The following is a 12,542-nucleotide window of genomic DNA, read 5'->3' on the forward strand; positions in this document are numbered from 1 at the left end:
TCCGCTACGGGCCGCCAGCAGGGACAAGAGTGGCCGGAAAGCGGCGGCTGCCGGAGCCCAGGGCTCCTGCATGTGGCCGGCAGGGGAGGGGAGGGGAACGTATGACCTTCCCCCGGCCATATAGCGCCACTCCATGCCCGTGCCAGGTAGTGACGTCATCCCCTGGTCAGGCTGCCTTGTGATGTCATCGCCCAGGTGATGAGGCAATGACGTCCGTGTGGCCACGATGTCTTGAGACACCACTGTGATGTCATTGCCCAGTGATGTCATTGCCCAGTGACACCACACTGCCCCATCATGATGTCATCACTTGGTGATGCGATACTGTTAGGCCTGAATAAAGATATAGCAGACAAAACCAGGTGTGCCAGCCTGACCAAAGTCAGGCTAACAGAGGTTTGTGGGTAATCCTTGAGTTAAAATAACTGAGAAGCAGCATGTCTCACGAAGCGCTGGGAAAAAGTGAGATAAGGGAGGGGCTGCATTCCCGGCAGAGTACCAGATGTGTTGTGTTAGGAACAGTTCCTTTGACGAACTGATAAGAAATCCCAGCCTCCCTGTTTTCACTCCTTGGTTCAGTTCTCTGTCTGTTTTAACTCCCCTACATTCCTAACTTCTGGTGCTTGCTAAGATATCGTTAATCACCTAATGCTGTAAAACATGTCTACTATAAGTGTCTAGTTTCTAGTCGTTGGAAGAAGGGGGTGGGTTGCTCCAGTGAATAATTTATGACGCGACGGAACTGTCTCTATAGGCTTATACTAAGATGTAAAGAGCAGGCTGGTTCTCTCTGGAGACGAGCTGCTCTCTCTTGATGCGTGCACTTGTCAATAAAGAGCTTTTGATCGGACGTTGCTGGTGTTGCCTGTCTCTCTTGCGGTCAGACAACGAACTTTGCCGTCGGGGTTAGAGTCCCTGACAATACCAAACTCCGTTGTGATATCATCGGTGCCACGTTTTTCCCTGCAGTGGTGGGATTTGGGGCTGGAGCCACCGGCCTCTAGCATAGCTGAGCCCTCTGATTGGCTGTCCACCCCCGGCCCACTTCCTGCAGCAGAAGAACCGGTAGCGCTGTGGCTGTCTGAGCTCTCTCCCCTTCCCTTCAGCCACCTACCCAAATCCATTCTTACCAGGATGGAGGAGGGAACTGCCTTCTTCCCCACTCCTTTCCTATGAGCAACAGGGATAATAGGGTGATTCTGCCCTTATCACCTACCTGGGAAGAGGCAGATAGAGCTGAAAAGCTGGGCATTTTTATTGCTGTTGGGTGCATTACGGTAGTAGCTAGGCACTCCAGTCATGGACTAGGCCAGGAGTTCTCAAACTGGGGATCAGGACCCCTCAGGGTGTCGTGAGGTTATTACATGGGGGGTTGCGAGTTGTCAACCTCCACCCCAAACCCTGCTTTGCCTCCAGCATTTATAATGGTGTTAAATATATTAAAAAGTGTTTTTAACTTATAAGGGGGGGGGTCGCACTCAGAGACTTGCTGTGTGAAAGAGGTCCCCAGTACAAAAGTTTGAGAGCCACTGGACTAGGCCCACCTTGTTGGGATTCCCTCTGTTGGGGATCACTCTTATCCCAGACAGCTCAGGTTTCATTGTCCGACCGCAGAGAGACAGGCAACGACCAGCAGGAATCCCACTATCAAGTCCTTTATTGTAGCATGCCATACAACAGAGAACTGCCCATCTCACTCCATACAGAACCAGCCCCCCTTCACAAATTCAAACTGCTTTTTATTAGCCATTCTGTCGCATCATCACTTACGTCACGTCATCACTGTACCTTCCCAGCATTTGTTCCCAGCATACAAAACAGAGAACAACTGTTACTTCTTGATAACTTCATGCTTAGTACAAAAAAGAATACGTTACTTTAAAAAGTGTCTGTAAGCATTTTTCCCAGACTCTGCAAGCACTGTCTTATCTAGCAAGGTCATACAGTCAGCAACCAGGCAAGTGCCTGACTGTTTCAACTATTATATTTTTTCTTCAGTAGGCCTTGCTGTGTTATTGCTAAGCAAAGCCGGCCACCAAGGCAAACTCATCAACTCCGAGACCCCTTTCCGCTCAGCTTCCCAAGAACTCAGTTCAGCTCCAGCCTCCATCACTCAGGTGTCTTTGGTTGGCATAGTGCAGCGCTACGCTGAGTTGATCAGATTCAAACGCAGAGGAGATGGCTGCAGGGTACCTCACAGAAACCTTCTCCCTTTGTGTGCATCACATACCTCATTGTGTTTATCATACATTGCATCACACATATTTGGACTGACCTGGTTACTTTGCAGGAACCAATCCCTGTGCAGCACGCGCTGTCCACGCTCTGCCCAGGCTTTGACTTCCTCTTTACCTCATCACTATATTCCTAACGTTCCAGGCTAGTTAGTTAATAGGAAATAGCTCCCTGCAAGTTCTCCTTTTTATCTTAGTTGTCTCTGTCTTAGCCTGCTGACCTAGTTACTTACCTTATTGAGCACAAACAGTCTGTTTTCAACTGGTGATCTATCTACATCCCAAATTATATCGTCTGAAAAATGAGGCCTCCCTCCAGGTGTTAATTACTCCTGTGAGGCCCGGCCTCAGCTACAATTGTTCCCGGTGCTGTACATTCATCACGGAGTCCCCAGGTGATGCGCTAGAACTGCTCCCTACGAAGCCAGGCAGGACTCTGGTGAAGTCTCCTCTCTGTGAGCAGACTGTCTCCAGGGCCAGAAGCTCACACAGCTTCCACCTTCCTGGGTCTGACCTTGGAGCATTCAGCATCCTCTGCCCCTCTGTGTGCTTCCCACAGCGAGTCCACCCCGGCAGGGTCCTGGGAAGCCACAGGGTCCTGCACTCCAACTTCACAGTCAGACATGACACTCAGCCAGCCAGTAAAACAGAGGTTTATTAGATGACAGGAACAGGGTCTAAAACAGAGCTTGTAGGTACAGAGAACGGGACCCCTCAGCCGGGTCCATTTTCGGGGGCAGTGAGCCAGGCACCCACGTCTGCACTTCACTCCATGTCCCCAGCCAGCTCCAAACTGAAACCCCCTCCAGCCCATGTTCTGTAATTCTATCAATGTACTGCTTGTGTCACTTGTGTTTTCATATGAAGCTTAACTTCTCCCTTCTACAAGTCCCCTCACAATGGAGGACTTAGGTTCCCCAGGGCAGGGTTTCTCCAGCCCCAGAACTGGATGAACATACACACACACACACACATACACACACAAACACACGTACGTCTCTCGACACACTGGGCTGAAGGAAGCAGCACTTTCAGGCTGTCTGTCCTTATTTGCCCCTGGGCTCCATGGACTGGGTCAAGCAGCACTTTCAAGCTGTTACCCTTATGTGTCCCAGACATAGGCGCCGACTTCCACAGCCCTGGAAAAAAACTGGTGGGTGCTTAGCACCCACCGGCAGCTCCCCGCCTCACCCCCCCCGCTCCGTCTCCAACTCCTCCATGAGCGTGCCACCGCGTCCTGCTTCTCCCCCCTCCCTCCCTCCCAGCAGTTGTGCTGCAAAACAGCTGATTTGCGGGGCAAGGAGGGAGGGGGGAGGAGGTGGAATGCAGCGTGCTGTGGTAAGAGGCGGGGCTGGGGCGGGGATTTGGGGAAGGGTTCCAATAAGACCAGGGAGGGGGCAGAGTTAGGGTGGGGACTTTGGGGATGGGCTAGGAATGGGGGTGAGGCCAGGGGCGGGGAAAGGGTAGAGTCGGGGCAGAGAAAGGGGTGGGGGGGCACAGGCACCCACCGGCACCCGAGAAAGTTGGCACCTATTGTCCCAGATTCAGCATGTCCCTATCCCCACTCTCACATCACAATTGTACTGGCAATAACCTACTTGATGAGCAAACGCCCACAGGATTCTGGGCGCTGCAGGGATCTTTAGCTTAGGTAAAAGAAGCGTTGCTGTAGAGTGAATGGGGGAAGTTAAAACACAAAAGAGTCAAGTTCAGCGAGAGAGAGAGAAGCAACCAGCTTAACTATAAAAGTTATTTATATAATACTAGTGATCACTACACAAGGAGCCTAAACCAACATAACCTACATCATTACAGGTTAATACCTAAGGTAGAAAGGAAAACAGAGAGAGAGAAAGAGGGGGGATCTCACCCACTCCATGAGACTTGAACTGGTCGGGGGTCCCAGGTGATGGTGGTAGCCCTTAGTTTCTGGCATCTGTATTTAGGCACCTAGACAAATGGACCAGGACTTCAATGTGAGTGGGAGCAGAGCCCTGTGGAAAGGTAATTCGGTCTCCTTGGAGAATAAATAACAGAACCAAGCTCTTCTCTGGAAGGACTCCCCTGTCTCCAAGGGGTTGAGATGATAAAATACATTACAGACCGTGAGGGGCCAGCAAAGTACCTAAAATAGATCAATAAAGGATGGGTGGGTGGGTATAGGGGTAGACAGATAGATGGGGGTGAGTGGGGACAGATAGATCAATTAGATAGCTTGACGGATGGGTGGCTGTGTATGGAGATAGATGATGGGTGGGTGGGTATAGGGGTACATAGATAGATGGGGGTGAGTGGGGGCAGATAGATTCAATTAGATAGCTTGACGGGTGGGTGGCTGTGTATGGAGATAGATGATGGGTGGGTGGGTATGAGGCTAGATAGATAGAAAATGGATTGGGTGGGTTTGGGGATAGATAGATGATGGGTGGGTGGGTGGATGTATATGGGGATAGATGATAGGTGGGTATGAGGATAGACAGATTAGATGGATGATGGGTGGGTGGGTATGGGGATAGATGGGACGGTATGAGAATAGATAGATGATGAGTGGATGGGTGGATGTGTATGGGGATAGATGATAGGTGGGTATGAGGATAGACAGATTAGATGAGTGGGTGGGTATGGGGATAGATGGGCCAGTATGAGGATAGATAGATAGAAAATGGGTTGGGTGAGTTTGAGGATAGATAGATTAGATAGATGATGGGTGGGTGGGTATGGGGATAGATGGGCGGGTATGAGAATAGATAGAAGATGGATTGCGTGGGTTCAGGGATAGATAGATGATGGGTGGGTGGCTGGATGTATATGGGGATAGATGATGGGTGGGTACGAGGATAGACAGATTAGATGGATAATGGGTGGGTGGGTATGGGGATAGATGGGCGGGTATGAGGATAGATAGATGATGGGTGGGTGGGTAAGAGGATATATGGGCGAGTATGAGGCGAGATAGATAATGGGTGGGTGGGTATGAGGCTAGGTAGATAGAAAATGGATTGGGTGGGTTCGGGGATAGATAGCTGATGGCTGGGTAGGTATGAGGTTCTATAGATGATGGGTGCATGGGTGGATGTGTTGGGGATAGATGGTAGGTGAGTATGAGGATAGATAGACAGAAAATGGGTTGGGTGGGTTTGAGGATAGATGAATGGAGAGGTATGGAGATAGATGGGTGGGTGGGTATGAGGATGTGACGTTCTGCAGCTGTTATCTGGTCGGTCACTCGAACCCTCGATTCTGGGAGCCAGACTTACCCTGCTCTGCTGTGAGAACCCCCCCTTCTGGCTGTTCACGCACAGCCTCGGCCATGTAAGCTGCTCCCAGTTATGTGAGTAAGCACTTTTGGGCAGCTGCTGCTTGGATTTTGCAACCGAATGACACTAGCCAATATCTCCGGTCCCAGACACAACCCTAGGAACCTCCATTTTGCAGTGTCCAGTTATGCCCTCTGGACGCTGCAAGTTTATACGAGTTTGTCAAATTTAAGAAAGAAATTGATATGCACCAGGGTTGTTGTCCCCAGGGGAGTCTCTGACACGCTTCAGACCAAATGCAGTGCTTCAGGTAGAATAAACAAACAGATTTATTCATTACAAAAGATAGATTTTAAGTGATTCTAAGTCAAAACAAAACAAGTCAGATGTGGTCAAATGAAATAAAAGCAAAAACACCTTGTAGTGGGATGGCTGCCCCACTCCTGGTTAAATAGGAGGGGAGTGGCCTAGCAGCCTCAGCTGTGGTCACGCCCCAATCAGGGCCCAGCTGGCCCTTATAAGAGGGCAGTGGGCCAGGTGCAAGAGTAGACCTGGCTGCCTGAGTGCTAAAGGCCACTGGAGTGGAGCAGGGCTGGGGAAAGGCCCAAGGAGCTGGGGCACTCTGGGCCAGCAACTTTCCAGGCTGCAGGGCCTTGTACAAGGCCCCTGGAGGTACTGGGCTGCAGGGAAAGGCAGCAGGTAAAAAACTCTCTTGCCTATGATGACTGGCTTATACAGACTGCAGTTGGCCCCAGTGAAAGGGGGCTAGATGATGACTGGCACTAGCCCATAGGCTGAGGCAAGGTGGGGATAGAGGGTGGGGGTTCCCTGGGGAGGGGAGACCCAGATCTGTGTGGTATTGCCTGGCGGGGCAGCACCCCAAGTGAAAGGGCACCAGGGTCTGGGAGGGACATGGGGGCCAGCGACGGCGAGACACTGGCAGAGGGCACACCGGAACTGGTAAGAAGAGCTAATTCCTGGATGACCAGCAGGAGGTGCCGCGGTGGTGAGTCGCTGCACCGTCACACACATTCTAGGCTGATTTTAACACTTTCCGTGCCCTTACAAACTTAGATGCTTTTCACCACAGGCTGGCTGGGTGCTCTTCAGCCAGGCTCTCCCCTTTGATCAGCGCTTCAGTTGGTTGGTGGTGGTGTCTGTAGATGGAGGTGGAAGAGAGAGGAAGAGCATGGCAAACGTCTCTCCATTTTATCATGTCCTTTCCTCCCTCTTGGCTTTGCTCCCAACCCCTTCAGGGTCAGAGCATTTCCTTGTCGCAGTCCCAAACTGACCAAGGGAGTGGGGGTGACTCACTGGAGTCTGGGCTGGGTTTGTCCCATCCATGCCCTGAGGAGGTGTGAACTGCCCCTCTGTTCCTAGAGAGTTTTGCCTGGGCTTGTTTTAAGCCACGAGGACACATTTTCAGCCTCATAACGATATACATGAAATTACAACCTATAACATCACTATGACAACAAATACTATAACATCACTGGAACAACAATGCTCAGTGTACCACGAGCCTTCTGAAGACACCCAACATGACAAATTTTGCATTGGATACCACACATTCATAGGGATGAACATGGGGGTGGAGGGTGTTCCTGTGAGATACAGAGTGTCACAGAGGATAGATTACGTAGATGATGGGTGGGTGATTATGGGGATAAATTGGTGGGTGGGTATGAGGATAGATAGATGATGGGTGGGTGGGTATGAGGATAGATAGATAGATGATGGGGGGCGTATGGGGGTAGATTATTGATGGCTAGAAAGCTACTGCAGAAGGATGGAGAGATGGATGGATAGAGACAGTGTGGAAGGATGGGTAGACAGTAAAATGTGCACCATAGGTTGAGTACTGGACTTCATGTAAGCCCAGGCCCACATATTTAGGGGGCCTGAATAGTGGAGCTGGCTGGGAATTTTCTGTTTTGTTTTTTTTTTTTCAACAGGAAAATGCAGTTTGAGGAAAATCAAGATTTCTTGTGGGAAAATTCAGAGTCCTGCAGAACCAGGGAGTCCTCTATCTTACACCAGGGTCCAAGCGTGTCCCATACTGAGCGTGTGTGGGTGTGTGTGGGGGGCACTTAATGTTACATTCCCCCCTCTTCCGTTCCTGCCCTAAGTGCAAGAGCAGAGGAACAGAGAGATACCAGGTGTGGGACGGGAGAGTTTTGCAAACGGAAGCATTGCTTCCTAGTTAACCAAACCTCTTCAGGGCGGCTTCCTGCTCAGAGCAGGGTGAGCAGCAGTGCAAGCTTCCCACCATGGCCCCCCTGGGAGACTGCCCCTGTCCTGTGGGGGATGGTGCTAGAGGGTACATTTATTCACCATGCAGTAGGGGGCGCTCTCCACTCGCAGCCAGTGCTAGCCCCGGTGCTATGCTAGGGGGCACGGTGTTTCCAGGGTGGAGGTGCTCTCCCCTTGCAGTACATGCTGACCCCAATACCCCAGTGCAGTGCTAGGGGGCACTGTGCTGCAGGGAGCGGGGCTGGGGGCACTCTCTCCTTGGAGTCAGTGCTGACCCCAATGCTTCAAGGTGGTGGTCCTTTCCCTCTCGCCCCATAACCACCCCCACCACTTTGCCTCTTGGCAGCTGTGGGCAGGGACCCACGGGGAAGAAGCAGTCTGGTTAGAGGAAGCAGAGCCCAAAACAAGAGGGTTGACACCAGGGCCGGCTCCAGCTTTTTTGCGTGAAGCAGAAAAAAAAAATGATAAAGCCACGATCAGTGGCACTTTGGCAGCAGCTCAACTGCACCTCTTCATTCTTCAGCGGCAATTTGGCAACCGGTTCTTCGCTCTGAAGACCTGGACATGCCACACCTTTCCATTGGCCACCCCAAGCACCTGCTTCCTCCACTAGTGCTGGCTCTGGTTGGCGCTGGGGAGGGGAGTCCCAGAAGCAGAGTCCTGCCTCGGTGTTACCGGGAAGTGGCATAGGAGAGAAGGGAAGCTGGGAGCACTCAGGGTGAATGGCCTAGAGAGTGGAGCCCTGGGACGGTCCTGTTTTCTAACAGGCACAAGCAGCTGAGGGCGGTTTCCTCATGACTACAGCAGCCTCTGCCCTTCAGGAACCGGAGTGAGACCAGGGATGTACACTGCAAACCAGAACACTCTTTATTTGTTACATTACAAGATGGCTTCAAAGACTCTGAGCGTGTGCACCCCTGTCTATCTGCATCTGGTGATTAAGCACAACTAAATGCTGCCCTACATGGGGACATGCAGGAAAATAAATTTGAATGAACTAAAGGTGTGAATTAGAAGTGGAGTTGTTAAAGTGCTTCAGTCCCTATGTGGATTTTTTGGAATATCAGGGTTGGAAGGGACCTCAGGAGTTCATCTAGTCCAACCCCCTGCTCAAAGCAGGACCAATCCCCAACTAAATGGCCTCCTCAAGGATTGAAACTCACAACCCTGGGTTCAGCAGGCCAATGCTCAAACTACTGAGCTATCTCTCCCCCCAAAAAAGAGGGGAAAAAAAAAGTCACCACCAACTGCTCCTCCCTGCCAGCCATGCCTCTCTGCTAGCCATCCTGCTAGCCCCTCACCAACTTGTCTTCAGGCCCCCCGCCACTTAACACAGCTCTCAATGATTTCAGCTGTTAGTAGCAGGGGAAGCCTCAGTTCTGGCACACTCAGAACTACTAGCCCAAAGTAGGTCCAGGGCGGGCTCTAGCCATTTCGCCGCCCCAAGCACGGCGGCATGCCACCGGGAGTGCTCTGCCTCTTGCCGGTCCCGCGGCTTCAGTGGACCTCCCGCAGGCTTCCCTGCAGGGGGTCTGATGGTCCTGCGGCTCCGGTGGACCTCCCGCAGGCATGCCTGTGGTTGCTTCACTGGAGCTGCGGGACCAGCGGACCCTCCGCAGGCACGCCTGCGGGAGGTCCACCGGAGCCACCTGCTGCCCTCCCACAACCGGCAGAGCGCCCCCCGCAGCATGCCGCCCCAAGCACGCGCTTGGCACGCTGTGGCCTGGAGCCGGCCCTGAGTAGGTCTAATGCTTAGACCTAGGAATCAGTGATTTCAGCTCTGCAGCACCTAACAAGACTCCTAACTGAGTCAAAATTTGTTCTATTGTTACACCATGGAGAGAGGAGGGGTCCAAGCGGTGTTGGGGCCCTCAGACAGGACCCACGCTACCAGGTACACATACCTGTCCCCAGCCTCTCTCCCCATGCTCGCACTGAAGGGGTTAACGTAGTTAACACTTGATGAGGGGAAGTTCACCTGTGTAGGGGCAGGAGGGGTTTCTGGGAAACCAGGGAGCTGGTAGCAGGAAAAGAGGTACCGCTGCTTCCCCTGGGATAAGGGGTTTTGGACTGAAGAGGAAGGATGGAAAAGGCAAGCCCGGGACAGACAAGGTAGGAAGTTGTCCTGAGGAGAGACAGGAAGGTTTAGGGTAACACAGACCATGGCTGCAGGAGTTCGGGGCCCTGGACTGGAAGCCAGAATACAGGGTGGGCCTGTGTTCCCCTATTCCTGAATGAGTGGCACAGGTGGGCAGTGATCTCAAGACTGGCCAGGAGGACCATTAGTCACAATGACTGAGGGGGTGACTCAACTGCCTGGGATGCTGAGGAGGACTTTGTTAGCACCCCGGATGGGGAGGACTCTTGTGACTTGGCCGGGAAGCTAAGCCATCAAGACAGGGTGCTCAGGAGCAAGAGAGGGGGCCACAGCGCGGGACGACGAGCCGAGAAACGGCCAGAAGAGAGCGTGGGGCTGAAAGAGCTAATCCCCAGAGCAGCCAGCAGGAGGCGCCCCTAGCTATGAGTAGCGAACCCTGTGACGATGCTGTTTCTCAGTATTTCCAGACTCTCCATTTCTTGCGCTGTGCCCTAGCTCAGGGACGCTTCTCGGCATGAGATCAGAACGGGTATCCCGCTATGTGCACTAAAATGGCTACTTTTATGTCCTTTTTAAAAAAATCTGTTCCTGCAGCTTTCATATAGATGTGGAAGCCTTGTCCCCATCGTCTCCGGTCCTCAGCAAGATTATCAGGGAAGGATAACGGCGAAGCAAGAGTGGCTTGCAACTCTCCCTGTTCGGGTTTTTTAATGCTTTTAACTCGTTTACTTTTGAATCCTCACTGAGGTGCAGTGCTCAGGTTCCAGCTGACCGGTGGATTACAATTTTTGTCTGGGTTTAGCAGTTTGCACCGTTTACTGATCTGCTGGGCCCCTGACAAAAAGAGCCACCCCTTGCTTCATGCAGAACGTGCTTTCCACCACGAGATTAGAAAGATACATGATGGGTGGGTGGCTATGGAGATAGATAGATAATTGGATGGATGGATGGCTAGAAAGCCAAGAGTGTCTTCCTTGTGAGTACACTGCAGGCTCTTCGCTTCAAGAACCAGAGTGAGACTAGTTTAAACCAGGACTCTCTTTAAGGGCCATGATGGCTCCTACTGCCTGGAAACAATGAGCAGGCAGGCTTGCAGTGATGTCCGCATCATGGGATGTCCTCTGTAACCATGCATGATATACTATAGAAATGGACTCTTGGGAAGGTGAGCTGGAATGGATTTCCTGAGTGGAAAATTGCTCTGATGAGCCTATTGTACTTTGGGATTTGGGGGAGAATGGTTTTACCATAAGGTTTCTGTGGACTATTGTACATGTCCAGGAATAAATTCTGCTCCCAGTGTGCCAGCCTGCTCACATGCTCATCGTACAAGGACCGGGAGACCCTCAGTGAGAGTGAAAGCAATGCTAAAAGGAAGCACTCCCTTTTCTCCATTAATACATCATTAGCCTGTGGAACTCAATGCCACATGATGTTCTCGAGGAAAAAGGTTAAGGAATATTTGGCTAATGCTTGCCTCCAACATCAGCCCTCTTGCTTCAGGATGAAAACCAATCTCTTTTCCCTGCTGAGACAAGGTGGGGGAGATAATATCTTTTATTGGCCCAACTTCTGTTGCTGAGAGACACCAGCTTTTGAGTTTACACAGAGCTCTTCTTCTTCCCCTGCCAGATTATTGCACCATTGCCGATGGTGGGGGTGGGAAGTTGTTCCTGAAATTTTGCTATCGAGCAAGTGAGACTAGCTGCTCTCAGAGACAGGATACGGGTATTGCTGGGCCTGTGATCTCACCTGGCAGAGCAATTTTTTGTATAAGTGCCATAGAGCCAAAGATACAGGCAAGTTGTTTCACTTCTCTGGGGTTTGTCTACAGAGGGATGTTATTCTGGCTTAGGGTAGGTGGTGAATTCAATGAAATACTCATTGTATTCATCCACTGTATAACCCAATAGTTAGGGCACCTACTTGGGAGGGGGGAGATTTGGGTACAAGCCGCTGCTCTGAATCAAGCCAAGCAGGGATTTGAACCCGGAGCCCACCTGTCTCCAGCAGGTGAGGTGAGCGCTGTGAACACCAGGTAATGGCGGCTGGCTGGTTTGGAGAAGGAATTCCATCATGGAGCCGAGAAAGCTCAGCCCAAGTTGCCCTTCTTGTGGGAAAAGCTTCGGGTTTGATGGCTCAGGACTTTCTGCAGGAAAAACTGTTCCATCCAATGCCTCCCGACCAGTCGTCCTTGCCACAGCAAAAGCCTGTTTCCCAGGAGCTGTTCCAGTCAATTTTCCTGAGTGGACGAGCCCGTGGCTGTGTCCTTTTCCTCCGGTGCATCGGTGCGGCTCCTGGCACCCGGTGGGACTGTGGTGCCAGGTCACAGGAAGCCACCTCTTCACAGTGGCTCTGCTAGCCTGTTTCCCAAGAAGAAACCCCCAAGAGCCTGACTTTGATGGACCCCCTCAAAGGCTCTGGAAAGGACGCCCAGGCCGGTCGCATCAGGCCGTCGGTGACTGTGCAAGGAAACATCTGCACAGCCTGCGGCAGCACGTCTTGGGGCCCAGGTTTGCAGACTCAGGCTCCCGCTCAAAAGAGCTGGGTATAGACGCCCCCTTAGTGGCCAGAGCCATTAATTTGGCCCCAGGCCCAATACCAGGAACTTACAGACCAACTCCACCCCAGGGAGTTCTGATGCCCAGCCAAACAGGTCTGGCAGGTGCTTTGGGGAAGGGCAGGCAGGAAGGCATTTCA

Source organism: Gopherus evgoodei, unplaced genomic scaffold, assembly GCF_007399415.2.
Source record: "Gopherus evgoodei ecotype Sinaloan lineage unplaced genomic scaffold, rGopEvg1_v1.p scaffold_34_arrow_ctg1, whole genome shotgun sequence".
Taxonomy (NCBI): Eukaryota; Metazoa; Chordata; order Testudines; family Testudinidae; genus Gopherus; species Gopherus evgoodei.